General features: G+C 35.0%; 2 protein-coding genes, 1 long non-coding RNA gene and 1 pseudogene across 28 annotated transcripts in view; 2 read left to right on the top strand and 2 right to left on the bottom strand.

Annotated features, from left to right (window-relative positions):
• Positions 1-23,318, top strand: part of LOC145246840 (adenosylhomocysteinase-like 1) — a 736,073-nt gene that overhangs the window by 364,060 nt on the left and 348,695 nt on the right. The window lies entirely within an intron of this gene.
• Positions 1-23,318, bottom strand: part of LOC145246842 (uncharacterized) — a 323,121-nt gene that overhangs the window by 269,087 nt on the left and 30,716 nt on the right. The window lies entirely within an intron of this gene.
• Positions 4,299-4,415, top strand: LOC145247062 (5S ribosomal RNA; annotated as a pseudogene).
• On the bottom strand, positions 6,830-22,284 carry LOC145246839 (uncharacterized). The gene is made up of 2 exons (XR_013863179.1): positions 21,418-22,284; positions 6,830-21,055 (listed from the first exon to the last, which is right to left on the bottom strand). It is a non-coding gene; the product is annotated as an uncharacterized LOC145246839 (long non-coding RNA).

The raw sequence follows: 23,318 nt of genomic DNA, 5'->3' as shown, positions 1-23,318 counted from the left end.
CGACCCACTGTCTTTATGTTTTAGATTCGATCTCAGTTCGAGTTATTTTTTTTTACTTACAAGAAATGATCTGTTTAGAAAGAGCATAATGCTCACATGCACACGTCTCAGGTTTTTTTTTTTTTTGTGTGTTTTATTTATTTTCAAGAAATGTAACATTGTTTAATACCGGGCAACACCGGGTACATCTTCTAGTAAGAATTATAGAACAAATGATATGTAATAGATTTAGTTGAATGATGAAGAATATTATGAAAGGATTAAAAACAAATTGAACAGACAAATTTTCCTTCCTTTATGGAAAGTACTTTTTAGATTTCAAGCGAAACATTGGATAGAAGACGTGAGGAAATAGTGGGATTTCTAGTTTATGACCCAATCTGCAGCAACATTGCGCGAAAACAATTTTCTGGAGAATCCCAAATTGAAGATTGCCAGACCATTAATTTAAAACATGACGTCCCCCTCCGTCCTTTCCTCATCTTAAGAATGGCTTTCAATTTCGAAAGCCATTCTTAACATGTAGAAAGTGGGTAGAGAATTTCATGTTTACCTAGCAAGCTGTCATTTTCGGTTTACAAACTTTTTTTCTTAATTCATTTCGTGCTTTCGTTGAAACTTGGTATTTTATGACAGCTGATTGGATAATTGCTTCTGCATCTTTTGGCTGCATACAGAATCTGACAGAAAATGCTGATGTAAAGTTGCCGGAGATTGGGTTGTAAATTGTACTAGGGTTATGAATTTTATTCTCACTTAGATAATAATTATTTTACTCTTCTTTCACCTGGAGATAAACTTTGACGTTTCAAATATATATATATATACTAGCAGGGAGACCTGACAATGCCTGGGATTGAATGATAATCAACGAATATTTCACACTCCTATATTTTTATTGTCATCGAAATCCGTGAAATCGCCCGGGAGGAAGCTTCACATGCCTTCATGTAGTAACTTAGTCCAAAATATATTATTCTACATTGCACTGTAGAGAACCTACTGTTTCTTTCATAAAATTATTTTATATAAACTTCTTTCCAGTTAACAAAAACAAACAAAACAATTACGAGTTTGAACCTACAGACCACGTCATGCAAAAAAAAAAAAAAAAAAACCCAAAAACACTATCAACTTACCCACAGTAGAATTTTCATAGCCTGTTGTTCTATCATTGTTGCTAAGCAGCGACATGGAAAAAAATGGCTTTACCGATGATAGAGAAATGAAAATAACGGTTTCGATTATCGGAGGTATTCTGAGACAAAACTTATCTAAGATCACCCCCAGACTTATGCACTAAAGTTCTGTAAATTTTAAAGAAAATCTGTTCAACCGTTTCGGAGTCTATAAGGAACAAAGTTAGACACACACACAAAGTTGCATTTATATAATTGTAGATGTATGTGTGTGTGTATATATATATATATATATCATTAGCCACTATCATCTCATCTGCTGTTGTCGGACACCAATTGTGGCAATATTTTGTATGCGTATATGCACACGAAGTTAGGAGATAGGTGAGTATGAACATATAGATGGTAGCGGTTGCACATCTTAATACATGGATGCGTTTAAGTTATCCCGGTTCTGTTGACTGTGTGCTGGAAGCAGCACGCATCAAGTTACAGATAAGTGGCTGCATTAGAATTGCAGCAGAGATGAACAGTGATTGATTTTGAAAGCTTCTCTCCTTAAAGCGAATGCAGCGTTGCGGATCAGACGTCTATACCCGAACCAGATTTTTTCTTGCCTTATATGAGAAAGAAAAGTAATTTTTCTTTTCTTTATATAAATACTGGCTGGCTGTACTGGCTTTCACAAACTGTACTGCTTGACACATTAATTTTAAATACTAAGCACTGTGCTTCTGACTTTTTTAGATGAGAATTAATTATTTGTATTATTTGATTTCTTCGAACTATTGTGTCCTCATCTGGAGTGTAATTTTCGTCAATGCAACCGTTGACCATTTTCAGATTGATCTTGTCTAACTGCAGTATCTTTCTATCAAATTCTGGAATCTGAACGGAATCCCTTATTTGATCCACAAGGGTAGTTTGCTCTCGTTCCATCAGCCATGAAATTAAGTTGTATTTTGAGTGCTGTCTGCACTGAATTTTCAACTTTTAAAAAAGTGTAATTTGAAACTAAATTTTACCAAGTACTTTATCCACTACGCTACAGGTCCTCAGAACGACTGACAAAATGAGAACATGCTACCCCGTGAATTAAATGCAGGGCTCTGTTCAAAATTCTGTGCAGATTCCTGAGTTCTCCTTATGAGATGATTAGCCATAAATATCGACTGGTGGAGCCATCTGAAAGACAGCAAAAGGTATGCTAAATCTTCGCATTAAGGTTATACCAGGTGCGACCACAAACACATTTCAGTAAGCCGACTTACTAGATTAAATGTTCCCAACCCTTTGGCACTCGCAACCCATTATCTGAAAGTTTGAACCCCATGTGACCCCCTACTTACGCCTTACTATCATTGTCTCTGATGTATCGTTATTTTCATGGAAAGTGTTTGAATGAGCTTCAATCTATGGTCCCCCCTCGTATATGCTGCCTATGTAAAAAAAAAAAAAAATCATTAACTTAATTTTCTTTTTTATTTTCTGTTAAGGATAGGGAAAGAAACACCTAAAAGAATATATACATTTAAAAATTATGTAATTATTTATTACTAAATTAAAGCACATTAGTCCAATCTGAATTCACAAAAAGAGCATGTATTTCTTATAATAATATTATCATCTAAGTGTGAAAAGCTATCCAACACAGCTAATGAGATGTCTTCTACTGCATATCGCCTAATGTGGATGAACTAGCATAGCACACGTTTTGCTCTGCACTCCCAGACTTATGCACTAAAGTTCTGTAAATTTTAAAGAAAATCTGTTCAACCGTTTCGGAGTCTATAAGGAACAAAGTTAGACACACACAAAGTTGCATTTATATAATTGTAGAGATATATATATACACACACACACACACACACACACACACACATATATATCATTAGCCACTATCATCTCATCTGCTGTTGTCGGACATCAATTGTGGCAATTTTTGAGTGTAGCACCTAAAAGAAAATGCAAAAGTTTTAAAATGTCATTGATGAAATAAAAAAAATGTTATCACAAGTTATTTCTGACAAGGCTACACGCTCCTCTGTCAAGGCGTCGTGACCTCTGAGGGGGGGGGGCACAACCCACTAGTCAAGAACCCTTGTATGAGATTATTAATCGAATGGTGTAGTAAAGACCATTCAATTACTTCAAATAAATGTATCCCTCTTATGAGACATATCTATATAAATAAAATAATAGATGTGTGTGCGTCCATCTGTGTGTAAATATTTAACTGATAAACTCTTAAACTACTGGTCTTATGACACTGAAATTAACAGGAAGTAATAATAATACACAAAGAATGGATGAATAACGCATACAGAAATGTCAGCAAGTTGAAATGCAATATGTTCACTTCGACTTGCCAACATATTTCTATTACTTTTGCGCATGCGCAAATTTCATGCATAGCTTGAAGTGGTTTAAATTTTAAATCTTTATTTTTCTGTCCATAGCTTAAACAGTAGGGAATGTGGCTGGAATGCTAAATGTTTTGGTTTCAATTCTAGCTGATGGTATGCAAGCTATTTTATTATTTTTTAACTTTTCAAATCAGTACTATACATTGGATACAATATAATATTGGCTCTGTAATAATAAATACGAAATCTGCATGAATTAAAACATATTTAAGTGTACGACTGGCCAAAGCCGAGCGACCTCTCCCTCTGCTAGTTATAAATCAAATAAGCTTTATCAAGCAAGTGAATTTTGTTACATTTTAATGTGTGTGTGTGTGCGTGTGTATATATATATATAGAGAGAGAGAGAGTAAGTTATAAAATATATATGGCAGTTAAGCTACACAGAATGTTCCGCGTTTCATCCATGCTAAGATTCGTCAGGCTTAAGCCTGACAAATCCTAGCATGGATGAAACGTGGAATATTAAGCTACACAGAATGTTCCGCATTTCATCCATGCTAAGATTCGTCAGGCTTAAGCCTGACGAATCCTAGCATGGATGAAACGTGGAATATTCTGTGTCGCTTAACTGCCATATATATTTTATAACTTACTACCTAGCTCTACCTATGTAGTGAGCACTGTTGAAGTAAATACTTAAAGTTTACGCATAAAATTATACTTTCGTATATTAATTCATGTGATTAAATGAAGTCGTCATATATATATATATATATATATATATATATATATATATGGCATAACTGCGTTGACACACCGGTTCTCGTCAGATCACCGAAGTTAAGCAATGTTCAGCCTGGTTAGTACCAGATGGGTGACCACTTGGGAATTCTAGGTGCTGTATGTGCTCTCTGCTTATCTCGGCATTTGTTTCCAATCGTCCTGTACATACACTTCACATTCCACTGGTATTTAACAACGTCAACTCAGGAGAGGTGTGGTTTGAAATTGCGCACCTCCTGCCACAAAAATTTCATGTGCAGGCACCTGTATAGTGGGTATCCATAGTCTGTCAAAGACTGAAGGAGCCTGTTTATATATATACTAGCATTTCAGCCCGGCATTGCCCGGGTGTTTGGAGGTGTATGTTGAGCAAAAAAAAAAAGTCGTAATAGGAAGGCAGGCTTGAACCTGTACTGCGAAGCAGGAAAAGAACGGAGAAAAAAACCTGACGTCTTTGCGGTTACGACCGCCAAATCTGGAGAGACTTATGTTTAAATTAAGGCTAGACAATCGAAAGGAGAGATTAACTTTAAAAAATATCGGCGAAAAAAAGCGACGCCCCCTCCCCCGTAGAAAATTGCCTAGTTGAAAGTGAAGATATTAATGTTTTTAGCCAATTTTTCGATATTTGTCGTCTGAAAGGTCGAACTTCAAAACGATACTGATCTTAGTAAAATTCGTCGCCTCTGTCGAAAACTTTAGGCAGACATGCAAACATACATACATACATACATACATACATACATACATTTATATATTGGTAACTAAAAATTTTCGACCCAAATCGATTAAAAAGCTTGCCCTATCTCAATACCCTTTATGTAAAATTTCAAATGTTTAGACCAGAAATTGTCTGAGTAATTTGGTAGAGACCGCAGAGGTAAAATTTCTTTTTAACTTTGACCCTTATTATGACCCTTTAACATTTATTGTTTTGGGCTCAAACCAAGTTATTAAGTTAGATCCATGTCCAAGTAACCTATATCTAAAATTTCAGGTGTTTAGACCCAAAATTATCGGAGGAGTTTAGTAGAGTTCTCAAAGGTCAAATCGTTGAACTTTGACCCCTTAACAGCTAAATTTCTGGCCGAAAACCGATCACATCGATTTTCCCAACTCTCGGTACCCTGTATATCAAATTTCGAGTCTGTAGACTAAAAATTGACAGTTATTGCGAAGGGAAATGTAGACAGACACACAGACACGTTCACTTATATAGTTTGAGTGTGTGCTATGTCTGACAAAAGCTGGCTATAGTTTTTATTAAGTAAATTACAATAAAAATTTCTTGTTTTATTTTTTGTTCCTTTTTTTTTAAAAACAAAAAGGATCAGATGATTGACTGAACGAAAGTGATGATAGTTTCGTGTCGACCAAAACAACAAAAAGAAAGAATGAAGTGTGTGAAAAATATTTCTTTCGCTGCTTGTCACACTCAAGCTTGAAATAGCCTGTTCATCTCTAAAAAAAAAGCCATGAACTGAAATAAAATGCGTCCAAACAGCTACATAAGAGATTCAGTCCGTCGATTTATCTGTCTAGCACATAAATCTAAAATATCATTTTCGTCTGTCTGTTACACTCGGGTCTGAAATATCATTTTCGTCCGTCTGTCACATCCCGGTTTGAAATATCATTTTCGTCCGTCTGTCACATCCAAGTCTGAAATATCATTTTCGTCCGTCTGTCACATCCAAGTCTGAAATACCATTTTCGTCCGTCTGTCACATCCAAATCTGAAATATCATTTCCGTCCGTCTGTCACATCCCGGTTTGAAATATCATTTTCGCCCGTCTGTCACATCCCGGTTTTAAATATCATTTTCGTCCGTCTGTCATATCCAAGTCTGAAATATCATTTTCGTCCGTCTGTCACATCCCGGTTTGAAATATCATTTTCGTCCGTCTGTCACATCCCGGTTTGAAATATCATTTTCGTCCGTCTGTCACATCTCGGTTTGAAATATCATTTTCGTCCGTCTGTCACATCCCGGTTTGAAATATCATTTTCGTCCGTCTGTCACATCCAAGTCTGAAATATCATTTTCGTCCGTCTGTCACATCCAAGTCTGAAATATCATTTTCGTCCGTCTGTCACATCCAAGTCTGAAATATCATTTGCGTCGGTTTCATACATTAAATGGACGCACCTTATAAATAGCCGTCCTCGTTTATTTATTAAAAAAGTAAACCACTCGCTTTCATCTGATTATCTTGCAAAAAGAATTTATTTACTTATTATAATCTTTGCAACCTGTAATTTAACCTCTACCTTTTATTCAACAAAATATAAAAGAAAAAGAAACAAATCCGTTGCAAAACTGTTTTTATTACATTTTAATGGTTATCTCGCATAATTTTATGTTTGCGATTAAATAACATTTTGTTCTCAAGCATTTTGTTTGAATAACTAGTTATTGAAGTCTGTCATTAATGGCCGTCTTTCGTTTCAACAGAAAAACAGTGGGAATCCTTTGTTTCTGCTATCCAGAACAGCCTGTTGGAGGAGATTGTGATGATTGGCCTGGGACAAACGTCTTCTCTTTTTTTTTTTTTACGTGAAGTGCTGCCAGATCAAGCTTTCTGAAGATATCGGCCTCCTGACTTAAATGCAGAAAACATTGTTTTTTTTCTTCTTTGCCTTTGTAAAACTCAATCATGTTCTGCAAATCTAAAAACCAAATACAATTTTCGGATTAATAAGCTTTTAAGGATCTCAGAAAAAAATATTTCTCTATATCAGAATTCGATTTTGATGAAAAACCAAACAACTATGTTTTATTAATTTTTTATTTTTATTTTTTTATTTATTTGTTTTACAGATGGCATGTGCTTTAAAAATCAATAAGTTTAGATCCAAAGTTGTCACTTTTATTTTGCTTAATTTTTGAAGTCCCTGAAACCTAATTGATTCTAATTCTCCATCTTTCTCTGTCTTTTTTCCCCCTCTCCTTTTTGGTCCAGTCGGCAGGGCATTGAATTATGCCAGCTGCTTCCTTCCCCTGTATAGGATAAAAGTCCCTCTATGGGACCACCTTATAAGTCTCATGCTTCATGGCTCATATTTTGCTATAAAAAAAAAAAAAAAAATTGCCAATAAATTTAACTTGATTTATTGTTTGTTTTGATGTCTATTATGTTGAGGATATTGTAATTCTTGACCTATTAACTGCTTGATAGGAAGGCCCCGAAACGGTGTGTATTCTCTCCTGATGACCCAATATTATCTATAAGACAAAATACTCTCCAAACATGATTATATAAAGTTTAAAACAGATATGCTATGAAATACTTCCCCTCCGCCAAAGCACCTATAAAACTTAGATGAGGAAAGCCCTAGAAAAGCGCTTTATCTCTTTCTTGACATTAACTTTATCCAAAAAGAAAACAAATGAAATAGTATGTCTTTTTAGTCTTTTTAGTTTAAAAAACGTGCGATTAGAATCTTAATTTTTTTGGTCCCCCCCTGACAAAAGGAGGGTGGACCTGTAAATTCACTGTTGTCTATTCTTCCGTTCGTCTGTCCGCACTTTTCTCAATAACTACACCTTGGAATTTTTGGAAATTTTGCACAAACATTGAACATGATATGAGTAAAAAAGTAACAGAACGGATTTTCCGGGAAAACCTCCGGTTGCCCCCCTAGGGGTGCCTTTCGGGTTAAAACTTTTGTGCTCATCAAAAAAAATTGATGTCTTGGATTTTTATAACTTTTTCTGAAAAGTTGTAACTAACTGATTTCTGTATAATTTTGTTTGTCTATACTTTGCGGTAACTCTTGGATGTGCCCCAGGGGCTCTTTTAGGGCTAATAAAAACACTCCATTTTGGGGACAATTTTACCATATTTGTCCCAAATTTTCTGTGTATGTCTATTAAGCAGTTTTGCATGGTGCTGAACTCAAATTTAAATAAGTTAAAGCCTTAGGGACTTTTGGGGCTAAATAGGGGAGGGGCAATGAGGGACTTAGTCATTTCTTTTTTTTTTTGCATGGTGCAGAACTCAAATTTACACATGTTAAGGGCTAAAACTGCACCGTTTGTTAATTTTCACCCGGATTTCAGTCACCCAAATCATTTCAAGTGAAATCTTTACTTTTATATAAAACGCACTTTGTCTTTTTGTATGTGTATGGGTTCGTTCCCTATGGACTTTGAAACTGCTAGTCTGATTTTATTTTGAAATTTTACACAAATTTACATTGTTTTTTCTTTTTTATTACATTTTCACCCCAAACAAGGCAAATTGCCACTTTGGTGTAGAGGGCTACTATCAGGGGCAGCAACTACTGGGGTACTATGTAGGGATTTGAGCAGCAAGATGTCGGTTCATGTTACACTTGAACTTCTGCATGTCACTACAGTTGGGGAAGCAGGAACCTGGAATAGAATTCCAGAGTCTAGCGGTTCTGGGGAAGAAACTACTGGAGTAGAAAGATCTTTTACATCTAGGGATCTCTACTGTGTGGGGGTGGGATTTAGCTGCCTGTCGGGTTTGTCGAAGGTGTCTACGTCGTGGGGGCACAAGTCTGCAGTTCGCCAGAGTATTCACCATTAAAATACTTGTAGAACAGGCAGAGGGATGCAACATTTCGTCGATGGGACAGAGGCTGAAGCTTAGATGCAGTTTAGGACCTATCAGATTGGCGATTCTCTTTTGAACCTTGTCTAGGAGCGAGAGACTAGTAGCAGATACACCGACCAAAATATGACAGCAATACTCCATACATGGGCGAATGGTGGCTTTATAGAGGTACAGGATACTTTCGGTGTTGGTAGTTTTCTAGCACGGTAAAGAGAGCCTACCTTCTTGGCAGCGGCCCTGGCACTGCTTTCAATGTAATTGTTCCAACTCATGTTTCCTGTGAACATTAGGCCAAGGAGTTTGAAAGATGTACTCTCAGATAAAGAGTCACTGGCCATTGCTATTGGTGGCAGAGAAGGTTTCTTGTAATTATTGAAAGAAACCAGTTTAGTCTTGGCAGCATTGAATGTGACCATCCATTTTTGTCCTCATTCCACTACATCCTCTAGCGTTTTTGCCATTTCTTTAGATAGAGTATGATTAATTATGGTCTCAAATATTTGGGCGAAAAGTGGGAGGAGGCTAATAGGGCGATAATTTGATGGGTCAGTTCTTTCACCAGAATTCTTGAATACTGGTACCACAGAAGCAGTTTTCCAACAGCCCGAAAGCAAGATTCATTAAGGCATTTGTTGTAGAGTTTGGAGAGAACTGGAGCTACTTCGACTGGGCACTATTTTAATAGCACAGCTGGGATGAGATCAAATCCACATGCTTTTGAAGTGTCAAGGTTTTTTATGATAGTATGCACCTAAGCAGGGGTGATTTTTAGATTGTCTAGCGTGGCGTCTGTCCGCAAAGGAAAGTCAGGTAGGGTGTGGTTGGAGGGGTCCAGTGTGGAGTTTGAGGCAAACCGACTGGCAAGCATATTAGCCTTGTCGGTTGCTGAGCAAACAACCTTGTGATTGTTGGTTAGTGGGGGGAATTGTTGATTGCCCATTATTTACTACACTGTTGTAGATTTTCCAGAAGTCATGAGTTCCTAATTTTTGTGCTTCGATGCGTTTTTTAGTGGTTTCAGTAAATTCTCTCTTAGCTGTCGCTATTTCTTTCTTAACGTTACTTCTAGCTTCTATATACGTCTGTCTGTCTGTCTAATATGCATAAATATATTTTAATTAATACAAAAACTATATTGAATATCATATATGCTTTTTTTCTTACTTCTTGTAAGTAAAAAAAAAAAACTGGAGCTGAGATCGAAACCAAAACCTAAAGACAGTGTAGGTAGTATAAACATTAGACCAACTTAACACGATCTTTACAAAGTGTTTTCAAACCTACTTATTCTTAACGTAAGGAAGCTGTCATGTTTTATGCCCATGCATGTGCATTCATGAAACAGTTGACAAAAATCAGATGACTCTTAAGTACCAACTTTTCAATTTTGACCCTTTAGCAGCCTTTTTTATGAAAACCGAGTAAATAGTTTTCCACGTGTCTGAATACCCTATATACTAAATGTCAAGTCTATAAATCAAACATTCGTTGAGTATATTCGTTTGGGAAGTGACCTCTCTCAGACACAAACATTTTCACTTTTATAGATATACTATCAGGCCGCCCGGCATTGCCAGGCCGTAAAATATATTTAAATATATTTTAATTAATTCAAATTTTGTATTATATTATATTGGACCCAATATATAGTAATGATTAAAAAAAAAAAAAAAAAAAACTTGCGCATCATCACCAAGAATCGAAACCAAAACGTTCAGCTTACGATTTACTGTTTCCTTTGATGTTAATGCCTGAGCTATGAAGACATACTTGCCCCAAGGCTAAAAATTAAAACTGGAACCAATTACGTTACGCATGCATATTCGTAATGCTGTCATTCGACCTTCACCTGGCAAAGTTCATTTTTTTTAATTTGGACACTTTTGCATGGATTTTCCCCAGTTAAAACCCAAATATAAAATTTTGCATGGGTTCGAATATATCTATATATCAAGTTTCATGTCTGTAGATTAAAAACTAACAGGAGTTTGGTAGGCAAAATTTTTAAAACAAATATATATATGCATACATAAATATATCAAAAAAGGTTTGTGTTTACCATAACCTTTTTTTTTTTTTTTTTTTTTTACATGGAGTTCACCACTTATCAAGGCCCAATGGCCACTCAGGGATAAGGGTTATTGTGTGTACAGTAATCAAAGGGATAGTGTAGTAATAGTATTGGAGAATTGGTAAGGTGTCATTACTTAGGGGGGGGCGCGGTTCATCAGGAATTTGTTTGTGTTGGACTTGAAGACATCCAGGTTGAAGTTGGGATGGAAACAGGCAAGCGGAACAGAGTTCCACAGGCGTGCAATTCTAAGAAAGAAGCTTTGTTCATGGTATCTACGTTTTGATTTAGGCACAGATAGGGAGTGGGGAAAATTATTGACGGTGGTTTCAGCTAGTCGGGTGTTTTTTGAAAAAGATTGGTGAGGGGGGACCGGAGAATGGAGCTCAGACGAGCACCTGCCATGGAAATAACGATAGAACAATGACAGGCTCGCTACGTCTCTTCTGTGGGAAAGAGGTTACAGGGTAGAGAAAAGGGCATCCCCCACCAACATTTTTATGCAAATATTACGCAAGTATAAATCCATGTAGAATACTTGCATGAATATAATTACACGTAATACTTAATTAAAGATAGATTATCAGTTGAAGTAGTAGCCGATCTTCCACGTTGGTGGTCAAAATTTGGTGTCCCTGTTTACTTGCTAACCCTGCGGGGCAACATTTCGAAATCTGGTGTCTATTTGGTAAACAGATAAAACAGCTCCAAACAATTGCTTCTTGTTTGCGACTAGTGAATGATTTAAGTTCCAATTGCGATAAATTTTCTTGAAAATTCATTTAAAAAAAAAAAAAAGACAAAAAACAACGGCAACTACTGTCTGACTTTTTATCACGCAAGTAATTTACAAATAAAGATGGTTCTCTTTCGAAGTGTTGAGAGATAGGAAATGGTTGGTCTTGGGTTACTGCCTTTATCTTCTCTGATAACCGATTTGCCCATCCTCAGTTAACAAGACAAATCAGCCCTGCTATTTAGAGATATCGGAACGGTGCTAACAATGGGGTTATGTGCTGATCGGCCCGTTATAAACTGAAATTTATATCAGAAGTAGCAAATTATCCTTGTTAAGCTGCTAATCTGATACTCTGGCCATTTTGTTTTTATAAAAAAAACCTTTGCCACTCATGATGTTTGGTTTTTCTGATAAACAAGAAAAACACAAATAGAAATGCCTGAAAGTGTAAAGGACAGGAGTGGAAAGAGGGAGTTGGTTAGCAGGTGATCTGTAGGATAGATGTCCAAGTAACCTACATTTAAAATTTCCAGTGGTTAGACCCAAAATTGGCAGAGGAGTTTAGTAGAGTTTTCAAATGTCAAATCGTTGCGCTTTGACCCCTTGACAGCCAAATTTCTGGCCGAAAACCGATTGAAAAGATTTTTCCAAATCTCAACAACCCTAATGTCAAATCTCCAGTTTGTAGACTCAAAATTGGCAGAGTAGTTTGATAGGGAAATGTACACACACAGACAATTTCACTTTTCTAGATATATAGATTTGGACTAGTGTTCTCATCAGAACCCTTTATTTAATCTACGGGTGTTGTATGCTCTTTTTTCTGTCAACCATGACTAGCTACAAGTCTCAAATAATTCACAATTGTATTTTTAGTATCACGTGCACGGAGGATTACCCCACTGTGGGGGAAAATGCGAGCCTGCAGTGACAACGAAAGACAAAACACTGTGGTCCTCCGTGTGGGCTACACCAAAAATACAATTGCAAATAACCTATAACTTCTACCCAGTTATGGCTGATGGAACAAGACCGTACTACCTCGATGAATTCAATAAAAGGTTCCATTTGAAGTTCTGTACAGAGTTTGACAAGATACACCTGAAGAAGGAGGTCACATCAACTGAAACGTTGTGCAAAAAACACTTAAGATCAGTAGAGAAGTCCAAATAAAATTCATTTATAACTTTGGCATTTGACACTTGCTCAGCTGATCACATCATACTCTAGTATCAAAGTTTCATCCCCAACAGTATTTTTCAGTCTGATTCTCCTGGAAATCAAAATGTTATTAGTATTTATTTGCTTTCCCACCAAAGCAAAATGTGACTCGAGATCATTTTTAATGTGGGGTTAAACCAGCTCCCCGAAAAAAAGGCAAAAGGGGCACTCTGGTTGGGACCAAAAATAGTAATTACCCCAGTATAGAGGGTTGTATTTATTTGCTTCCCCACTGAGCAAATTAGGCACAAGGCCGTTTTTTAATGTGGAGAGAGGGGGGAGGGAAAAGGGGACCAGCTCCTGATGGGTGGGAAATGGGAGCTGGATAGTGACAATTGGTATGAAGGGTTTCCCCTACATTGACCAAGGTCTGATATGTGGGGTTACCCTCACATATGGTCTTTGCTTCCACTATCTGCTGGAACAGATACTAAACTTTGATCTTGGCCTGAAGGCCACAAGGTTTCCCCTCCATCGACCGGAACAAATTACCTTAAGTGCAGCATCTGCAGAACAGATACTACACTTTGAGATATTAAATTTTTTATTCACAGGAGAAAAAAAAAAAGAATACAATTGGGAAAATGAACAAAAAATTTAGGCACAAGGGTGGGGGGAGGGTGAGGTTGGTTGATCCATCTCGTCTCTATTGGAAAATTTAAGATACTACACTTCGATCCCGGCTCGAAGGCCAAGAACAACACAAAAAAGGCAACCCTCTGTTATTGCTCATCTTTATTTCAGTGCCAGAACAAGCAAGATTACCAATGCTAAGGCTTATTTATTTTATCTATTTATTTATTTATTTTATTATTATTTATTTATTATTTATTTATTTATTTATTTTTACAGTTATGTTTTCAAAGATTGTTTTCTTGGAAGTAATGCCCCCCCCCCTCTACGAAATTTCCTTCTGGGAGTAATTTTTATTATGATTAATGTTTTCTAAGATTAATGTTCTCACCCTCACTGTGAAATTTCCTTCTACGAGCAATGTAATCTGGGAGAAGTGTTATTTTTATTTTATTTTTATTTTTTAAATTTTTTTGGCAATGACGATACCTCCTCTGTAGAATTTTCTTAGAGGAATGTATTCTGAGAAAATAAATAATCCTTACTTTGGATGTCTTTTGATAACTTTGTTCAACAGTAGCAGGGGTGAGAGCACCCGGCTTTGCCCCATCATAAAATGATACAATAGAACCTCTGGGATAGGTTTGTTTTACTATACACATAGATTCGAAAAAGTTGTCAAAAAATAAATATATAACAAATAAATATTATCAAAAGCAAGAGAAGTTAATTTTCTACCTAACTGAATAATTTTTTAGTGTTTTTATTTAATGTAAAATGTTTATTTGGCTCGAAAAACAGTATTTATCGATGTATTTGAAAAATATAAATGGCGGCAATGTCTGAACACATTAAGTTTCGGAAAATGAGTTAAAACTAAAATATCTATACAAAATACTGTCAGAAACCACAGCATTAAAAATTAGTAACAAAATACAGTACAGTATATAATGCACATGTATATAATTAAATAACATTATAAATAATACCATAACCAATAATACGGAGCAAATACCATAACCAGGGCCCAGAAAAACATTGTATTTCACAGAGTAATCTGAAAAAAAAAAAAAAAAACGTATACTAGGGCCACCGTATCCCGGAGTTCTATTGCATTTTAATATGTCCAGATTTTGTATATATTATTAGAGTCGTGATTTTAAAATTTAAAAAAAAATGTATTTGGGTGCCATCAGCTAAAATCGAAAGCAAAAATGTAGGATACAAAGCTGGTGACGTTACCACTGTACCAACATGGCACGCATAAACTAATAAAAAATAAACTAAGATGACTATACAAAATGTATAACGATTTTTTTCAATTTTGATCCTTTTAAAAACTATTTTAACCGGCTAAAGATCCATAAAAGAACGGTCCATAAAAAAAATCCAGTCATTTGAGGCCCCTAGTGCCGCTTTTAGTTTCGGAAAAAGATAGTTTGAAAATATGGAGACAGACAGACATAGTTAGTTTTATAATTCAACATTAAATAACCCATAGATGATTGATATGCCATAAACTAAGCCAAACCTTATTGCTCTCTCGGTAATTGCCTTAGGTTATGTGACTTTAAGTCAAATCTTGTTGAATTTAGTAATTAACTAAAAGAAAGAAAACGTTTCTTTTAATTCTACTTTTTTAATTTTTTTTTTCTCCAAATGAATCTGTGATATCAAATGAACTCACGCCTCCCCGTCTCTAACCTCATCCATCCTTGATGCCTTACTTCAGATTTTCTTTGATAAATGGCTCTCTTTCAGTTCTTCCTATTTCTTGGTTCTCTCTCAGAGAATTCTTTGTTTTTGGGAGGCGACAGGAAGAAGTCTTTTGACAAAACGCTTACACTCACAAGAACTCTGCAAGTGTGGAAGATCAAAAACCATTTCTTGTCTCTTTTTTTTTTTTTTTTTTTATAATGTTCTGTCAAATTTTGACAGCACTAAAATACTTAGCCGATGAATAAACTCAAACATCTTGCCTAATAGGCTTCTTTTTTTTTTATTTTTCTTTTTTTTTTTTTTACATAATGGCCCAAGTAGACGTTAATGTGTCAACAACTTCAACAATGAGTGTATGACCAATGTATATATTGCACTTGAATAATAAAAAATACACTCTCGCTACATCTTTTCAAAATTATGACAGACAGACAAAATCTCTATTCATATAAGATAATTTGGTTTAAAGTATCTAAGTCCCCCACTTCCATGAAAAAAGCAAAAATATCAAAAATAAATAAAAAGTATACACAGCTGCGATGAAAAGGTAATATTTTATACCAACAATCACATTAATTGTTCAAGTATTTTTTATTTTAAAAAAGAAAATCAAATTTTATGGTTAAATTATGGATTGATTTCTTTACACCAATTTTCAAAGACAAGGGAGATAATCACAAATAATTCAAACTTTTGCAAGACTTTACAAAGCCATTCTTAACATGGGTGGGAGAGCATTGGAAAAACTCAAATTCACTTACAATGATTTTCTTTAAAAAAAAAAAACTACTTTATTTATCTGTACTTATTTACATGACTTTTGGTGTACAATATTTTCTTTTCTTGAGGGGTACGTAGATCATAAAGGTGTTTGTTCATTTGTCTTTTTCCATAGAAGTTGGGGTATGGACAAGCGCAGATATTTTTTGTTCTTATTCTTTATTTCCTTTATTCTGCTTCCGATGTTCCGTGATCGTTCTCAGGCAATAATTTTGAACTGAAATATGTTTTTTTATCCCTTTTTGGAAACAATAGACATGTTGTGGATAACTGGAAGGGTAGCATACGGATTCATACCTTACTCAAAAGTAAAAGCAATGCAATGGCCTTGACCAGCAAATTTTCAACCCTGCGGTCAACTGAAAAGATGAGGAGAGGAAATCTCAGACAGCATCGTATTATTCATCATAATACGCAATCAGCTTTAGACATGAACAATGAGCGGAGTCTGGAATTTGCTGTCTGGCAGAAAGAATAGATTCTTTGTTGGAAGTTACAACCTGAGGAAAAGTGTCATGTCCTCCTTTTAGTGAATCATTGAAGATTAGCATTAAAAACTCTTTACCAAATATATATATATATATATATATATATATATATATATATATATAGTAAAAAAGAAAAAAGGATCGAACACTCAACTTGATTTTGTTTGTTTTTCCTTTTGAAACTGATTGATAATTCACAATTAATTTTTTTTGTACTCAATATTAATATAGCTCTAGGATATCTATACCTATTGAGCTTATAATATATCTACAGTACAATGGACAATGTTCTTTTAAAAGTATTAATACATTTACTAATACATTAAAATAAACTCTGCTCTTTAGACTCTAGGTCTAAATCACCTCTCTCTCTCTCTCTCTCTCTCTCTCTCTCTCTATATATATATATATATATATATATATATATATAAATGATAAAGTCTATATTCCAAATTTCATGATGTTGACCATCCTACAATTTATTCCTTTAATTTAGTTGACATAATTCTTCACAGTATCTGTTTCATAGCACAAAATCATTCACTTAATTATTATATCAATCAGTGAATCTAATGGCATAATGTAAGCAAACTATAAGGTATTTGCAGCTTCTCTCCTAATTTTCGGATTTTTTAATCATGTCCAAATGCATTTTATTTCCTTTTGGTGGATTGATTGTTGCTATTTCTTCTGATGAGTTAAGGGCAAAATAAATTCACTGATTGATATATAATAATTAAATGATTAATTTTGTGCTACAAGACAGATACTGTCAAGAATTGTAAATGTCAACTAAAAGGAATAAATTGAAAGATGGTCAACATCATGAAATTTGGAATATAGACTCTTGTCATTGATTCATTATATGCTCTGTAATTACATTGAGCTTCCTAAATAAGGATGGGCATATATAAAAAGGAAATATAAGTGAATAAAGAATATTTCCACAGAAATATGTGCGTGTATATTTCTCTTAGTCTATCTGTCCATTCCATATTTTATCAGAATCTATTGTACCGATCTGACTGAAAATTTTAGTATGGATCTTTATGATCAGGTGCAGTGCAGCGAACTAAGTATTATGGTATCTGTTCGGTGTACAGTTAGGATTAATAGAGATTAGTATTTAATGCAAAAATGAATACACATTCAACCATCAATTTGGCATAAAGCACTCATTTTAAGTGAATAGGCTATAACCTTTGTTCGTTTTTAAACAGAATAAAAAGTCATATTCAGTGGAACCCCGGGATATGGTGGCCCGGGGATACGTTGTTTTTTTTTTTGTTTTTTGTTTTTTTTTCAGTTTACGATATGGAATACAATGTTTTTCCAGTCCCTGGTTACGGTAGTTGTTTCACCTTACAGTGTACTTTATAATGTTATTTTATCACACATATGTATAATATACTATACTGTATTTTGTTACTAATTTTTAATATGTACTGTATAAAATTTTACTTAGGCCCTGCCATACGGCGATTTCACCTTATGATTTCAACCCTGGGACGGATTAATACCGTATCTCGGAGTTCTACTGTATATACATATAATGTATATAAAGTGGGCACGTCATCTAAGACTTTGGGTCTCACCAGTCATTGGCCCTCTTATAGCATAATCTGGGGATTGTTTTGATAGATATTATTTTTATGATAACCACGTCAATAACAATTTGGGAGGTTATGGCCCGGTGAGTATAAAACGCACAATATCATCCTTATTGCTCCTGCAATGTTTGACTTTTTCTCTAAATCATAGATGCTATAACCTTAGAAATTTCCCAATTGTTCAATACCTCGACAGATGTTTCATATTTGAATCTTGTGTGTTGTCAGTGATAAGTAACCCTAGATACAACGTGCAAAATTATCCATAACTTTGATACTTCCTCCCCCCCCCCTCTGTTTTGATGTGGATGGTGCTGGTCCTCTTCAGTCCAAGAATATTCTAGGATTTGTTGAAAGAGGACAACATTGTTTTTTTTTTTTTGTTTTTTTTTCTTAGTGACTACTCTAGAGGCATTCGAGGATAAGTGTTAATGCACGTAAGGTGGTTGTGTAGTGATCGTTAATCGTGTAAATTGGGTAAAATTTGATTATTTATGAGGATGGCTCAATAAGAACTTGTTTACATTGGATTTGAAGTCGACCATGTTGTATTCGATCGGGAAGTGGACCAGTGGAACAGTGTTCCACAGACGGGCAGTTCTGGGAAAGAAGCTTTGTTCATGGAATCTGCGTTTAGATGTAGGCACAGTTAGAGAGTTGGGGGAAATAGTATATAGTAGTTGTAGCTAGTCGAGTGTTTTTTGTGAAAGTTTGACGGGGAGAGGAGCCATAGATTGTTGGACTATTTGATTGTGATCCCTTTTTGCTCTCATCAATGAAGATTATCAAAGAGAGGAGGAGAAGTAGTAGAGATGGGGAAAGGAAGAGATCGAGAGGAGGGTAAAAAGAATGATGGGTAGATGGAGAGAAGGAATTGTTTCGATCGACATTGTTTTTGGGATAATCTGCTGATAAAATGTCCGGGTGATTATGGGTCGGTGAGTATAAAACGCATATTACTGCATCAGCATTATTTTGCTTATCCTCTAAATTGTAGATGTCATACCTTTGGAACTTTCCCAATCATGTGTCTCCCTTGACCGATGTTTCATATTTGAATCTTGTGCGATGTCCGTGGAAGTAATCAACGCACGACGTTGCAACATAATGGTTACTTATTTACTTTGGCTTATTATTTGCCTAACCCTAACCCTAAGCCACTTCCATCGTCAAAACTCGCATGTTATTATGTGTCAAGTTTCACAGATTAAACGTTAATATTTTCTGTTGGCCAATATTCAACTCGTACTATTTGAATTATTCCAGCTACTGTTCTCTCCTCAGATGTTGTTTTCCCAACATTTCGGCCGATGTAAACTCCGACCTTCTTCAGGTGCATCTTGTTGAACACAGAAAAATCTGAACAGACTTTCAAACAAAACCTCTTATTTAGCTTTTGTCCTTGTTTCGACAGCAATGCCAGGATAGAAGTTTTAAGTAATTTGTAATTGCATTCTTCGTTTCGCCCGCACTCGAACCTTTAACATCCAGAAGATTGTCTACTTAGCACTTATTTTTGTTGCGTCACAGGTAATACTAGTATGAATTTTAGGAACCGCAAATCTACTTTTGTTTTAGATATGCAGGGTTATTATATATAATTATTAAATATTTTTTCTATTAACTATTATATATTATAACATGTATATCGTAAGTTATCGAAGTAAACAGAAATTAAGCTACACAGAATTTTTCATGTTTCATTCTGATAATGACTAGTCAGGCTCATGCATGGAATTGATGTTATCATGTGCTAATATATATATATATATATATATATATATATATATATATATTATGTGTGTGTGTATGAGGAAATCCAAGAAATATTGAAGGATTCCTTGAATAGACTTATCATGGTAATAAAAAGCTCAACATGTAAGGTGGGGGTTAGATACAAGAGGAAAAATATCGACAATATATGATGAAAAGTATCAACTTCGAAATGCCTAGGCACAAAGTATGTACTGTCGATATTTTCCCTCTTATATATAATATGGATTTATTAATCACCACACCTATTACGAACTTTTGAAACTCGCTGGATATTTGCAACCAAAATTATTGTATATTGTTGAGTATACTTTTTTAATTTCTCCTATACACTGTTATTTTCTTTTCCAAAAATTTTTTTTCTTGACTTAAAAAAAAAAAAAAAAAAAAATGATGAGCTAACCAGCAAAAATAGATATTTATCTATATATACTTTTTGGTTACATTTTTTTCCTCTGATGAGAAGGGCCTATCTTTGAAACTCCATGGAATAAGGAACCTTTCACCTTTATTTCATATTCCTTGTTTTGAATGAAATATTGTAAATCCAATTCTGCAATATCTTAACTTTTTCTGATATATATATATATATAAATTAAAAAGATGAGGAATTAAAGTTACATGGAACTTTATTGTATCAGATCAATAACGATGAAAAGGAGAAGATGGTAGAAAAAAAAACAACTCTTTAGGCCATGGTATTTCAAAGCTAAATGCATCTCATTAGAATTGGAAAGGGTAGCGCTTTTACTATCTTGATAGGTTTGCTTTATTAAAGACTAGCAGGGGTGCCCGGTGTTTCCCAGGGTGTTTGGAGGTATAAAAGAAGCAAAAAAAAAAAAAAAAAAAAGTGTAAATAAGCAGGTACGTTCCAACCCGTGACGCGAGGGCAGAAAACCTGAGATCTTACTGCTGCACTATGACGACAACGGAAGTGAAAAGCATTTAAATTTAGTGATGTCAATGAAAAGTTGACTTGATTGCTTTCTGGACGTCCCTGGCGGGAAAGCCAAAGAACTGACTTTGTTTCAATTAGTTTCACTTTATTTATGCTAAAAAGCCAGACAAACAGGCGAGAAGACAGAATAGCGAGAACTTTATAACGTAAAAGTCGCTCAAATAAAAGATAGACATGACCTCCTTTCATAAATCAGATATTATAATCTAAGAAGTATATAAAAAGTTTTAAGAAACAGTAATCTCCCCCTGAGACCCCCCCCCTCCCTGAAAAAAGCCTTTGCCGGACATACAAAAAAAGCGTGCACACATTTTCGCTTTTATATAATAGATAATATATTTTGTAGGTTCATTTATTCTATATAATTCTTGCTAACTAATCAGATTTACTATTCCCATTCCTATTTTCATCAGTCAATAACCAGGCTTTTATCAAAGATCGGCTGACCTATTTCACCTTCCCTTGTTTATTTTTGGAGAGGGTAGGTCTGTGTATATATGAAAACCCACATTAGCATTAATTCCATATAATAGCCTGACAAGTTCTCCTGAAAATGCAACTCAGAATTTTGTGCAGCTTAATGGCCATATGTATTTTCATAACTTATTACCTAGCTCTACTCGTGTATTGAGCACTGTTGAAGTAAATATTAAAAATGGTTACATAAAATATATCTCCTTCTAAAATCTTATGTTGATACATGAAATAATAATTATTAGCAGGACTCATGGAAGTTTCATGCAATGAGAAATATATTGAATCAACAAATATGTTTTGAGAAAGCTGAGATTTTTCTGAATAGCAGAAAAACCAATAGCACTCAACAAAAACGATTTTATTAATGTTTCTATAGAAATATTGTGCATTGTATTTTACATATAAAACTGACCCAAATGATAGTTCAATACAAATAATAAAATCGCATTGTAAGAGGCAATATTTAATTTACTCTTTCAGTCCGACACCCCTTGGCAGACAATATTTTTTTTTGTTTGTTTGTTTGTTTTCCATTTCTTTCAATTGTTCTGTTTTATTTATTTATTTTTTTACGTAACGTTTCACTGATTGTTTTCTTAACTGTTACATATCAAAATTACAAGTTCCTTTCTCACACCATTACAACACTAATCATATATTATTAGAATGATATTCAAAAACGAGGCTACATCAAAGGGGAGCCACTCTCATATTCTTGTCCAGAGTTGTGAGAATGATGATTTTTAAGCCAACTTTTCTGAATTTGGCTTTTTTTTAAAGCAGCTTGGCCTTCAAAAATTGTATTTGGCTTTTTTTCAAATCGAACTAAGGCAAGAACAAACAGAATATTATGTATATTTTTGTAATAAAGTTAGTCTAATTCATTATAATTAATGGTTCTCTTATTGTATTAAGTTGTATATTGGGTCTAGTTTGGAGGTTATTGTGCAGATTCTTGAGTTCAGTCAGATTTTTTTTTATATAAAGGAGTCACCATTTATGAAGGTCACTTGAGGATAAGAGTTAATGAGTGCACAATAGTCAATGGGAAAATATCGTAGTAATCGTTAGTCGTGGAATTTTGGTAAATTTGATTACTTAAGGGGATGGCTCATCAAGAACTTGTTCACATTGGAGTTGAAGATATTAAAGGTATTGTAGTCAGTTGGAAAGCAGGAGAATGGGACAGAGTTCCACAGGGATGCAGTTCAAAGAAAGAAACTTTGTTCATGGAATCTACGCTTAGGTTTGGGCACAAATAAAGAGTGGAGGAAATTATTGATAGCGGTTTCAGCTAGACGAGTGTTTTCCATGAAAGTCAGGCCAGGGTTGACCATAGATTGGAGCTCAGACAAGCACTTGCCATGAAAATAACAAAGCAGAGACAGGCTTGAGGTTGCAGGGAAGAGAAAAGAGCATCCTGCACGCGGTTATGAAGTCTGTTTTTGAACTCTGCCAAGGCAGGATAAGCTACTTCTAGCAGCTCCTGCCCAGATGTGGCAACAGTACTCCAACCTTGGATGTATTTGGCTCTTATACAGGTAGAGAATTGTATCAGCAGTGAGATATCTACTGGAGCAGTAGAATGATCTCGTCATTTTTCCAGCAGCCTTGGCACCTGAAGAAGGTTGGCAGCTGCATAGACAGAAAGTCCAAATGATCCAAATTATCCATCCTCATCTCCAAACTTCCTCCTTGTATATAATGCAGACATTTTTGTAAATAAATTAAATAATATAATTAAATAATCTATAATATACTGCAGAACAAATTGTAATTACTAAATCAGAGTTACCTGGCGTCGCCGGGAGTCCTAATTTCTGAGGGGGTAAAGAGGGAGTAAGTGATAGAGAGATGAGGGATGAGAGAGGAGCGTGAGAGATGGGGGATGAAAGAAAGGAGTGAAGGGAGAAAAGAAGTGGTGGAGGGAAGAGTGAAGGAAGAAAGCAGGAGTAATGAAGAAATGGGTGATGAGAGAAAAGGGTGAGGTGATAAAGGAAATGACAGAGGGGAAGAGACAGGGGGAATGATAGA

The sequence above is a fragment of the Euprymna scolopes genome, chromosome 24 (genome assembly GCF_053919585.1).
Source record: "Euprymna scolopes isolate OS-2025 chromosome 24, ASM5391958v1, whole genome shotgun sequence".
NCBI classification, from domain to species: domain Eukaryota; kingdom Metazoa; phylum Mollusca; class Cephalopoda; order Sepiida; family Sepiolidae; genus Euprymna; species Euprymna scolopes.
This window is presented reverse-complemented; position numbering and strand designations above follow the sequence as displayed.